The following is a 1,405-nucleotide window of genomic DNA, read 5'->3' on the forward strand; positions in this document are numbered from 1 at the left end:
CTCCTTCTCTTTCTCCTTTTCCTCTCCTCCTTCTCCCCCTCCTCCACCCTCCTCCTCCTCCTCCTCCTCTCCTTCTCCTCCCCCCCCCATACTGGGGTTTGACTCCCAAGCCTCAAGCTTGCTGTGCTGATGTCTTACCTTGTTGGGGTGTGAACTCAGGGCTTCATGATTGCAAGATAGGTGCATTCTACCTCCCACTTTTACCTTACTCTGAACCTGCCTCTGCAGAACAGATGTTATTCGCTGTTAGTCTGGGCAAGTGAGAGAGAGGGGAAGGGTGACATTCTCACCTGGTCTTGATTGGGTCTTGAGGCTTTCCTTATTATCACCAGGGTGTTCACACTTCTTAAGCCACGACCCCAGGGGAACTATTGACCCTGTCTATAGAAGAAGCAGGTGGGGGTGGTGGGTGCAAATTTGAGAAGGGTCCCAGTTTAGGGCTTAATAATCATCACAAAGGCCTTCCTAGCTAGGCTCTGAGAATCCTTGAGGGCCTGTTGGGAGGTATCACTTTCCCAGGCTTCATGTCTTCTTTGATTGATGGGGGTGGGGAAGCAGAATGGGGTGGAAGGGAGTGGGGAAGAGGGGTGGAACTGTAGCTTGGAAAACTGCTGAGTAATGCATAACAATGTCCCTTTCTCCGTTAGGGAGCACTTACCAACTCAGGACAATAATGGCATTTATTGCAGTGCCAAAAACATCCTAACTGTTTTGGGATGAAGATACAATTAGGAAAGAAAAGGCAACCAAAAGTCTTTAACTGCTCCAAGTGACCAGGCCGGAACAGCACCGGTGTGGGGCTGCTCAGCGGCATATCTGCTCCTGGCCACCTATACTTCTAAACTTGCCCTTTCTCCGGTGCTGGCTTCTGAGCTTCCCCAGCTTCTGTTTCACCTCACTTCAAGCCACCTCAGTACCCCCATCATCAATCATTGTCCCTCCAGCTATTTATGGCAGCCTTGTCACAAAAGGATTGCTTTCCCAAACCCTCCCAGTCCAGCCAGCCCAGGGAAAGATCAAAGATTACCAGTGCTGAGGAAGGGTTCAGTAGATACCTCCTAGCACCAGGGTTAGTGCCTGGCCCGGGCCAGGGATGTGGCCTAGCCTGAAGTCTTAAGTCCTCCTTGGTCAATTTTTTCCTTTCCAAGATGACCAGTGTTATGCTGGAAAAAAACACAAAAAAAGATATATTTAAAAAAAAACTAATCGGGGCTGGGCAGATGGCTCAGTGGTAAAGCGCTTACCTTGCATGCCTGAGGCCCTGGGTTCAATTCCTCAGCACCACATAAGCAAAAAGAAAAAAGCCGGAAGTGGTGCTATGGCTCAAGTGGTAGAGCACTAGCCTTGAGCTGAAGAGCTGAGGGACAGCGCCCAGGCCCAGAGTTCAGGCCCCACGACCGGACCC

This window comes from Dipodomys ordii, unplaced genomic scaffold (genome assembly GCF_000151885.1).
Source record: "Dipodomys ordii isolate 6190 unplaced genomic scaffold, Dord_2.0 Scaffold50, whole genome shotgun sequence".
NCBI classification, from domain to species: domain Eukaryota; kingdom Metazoa; phylum Chordata; class Mammalia; order Rodentia; family Heteromyidae; genus Dipodomys; species Dipodomys ordii.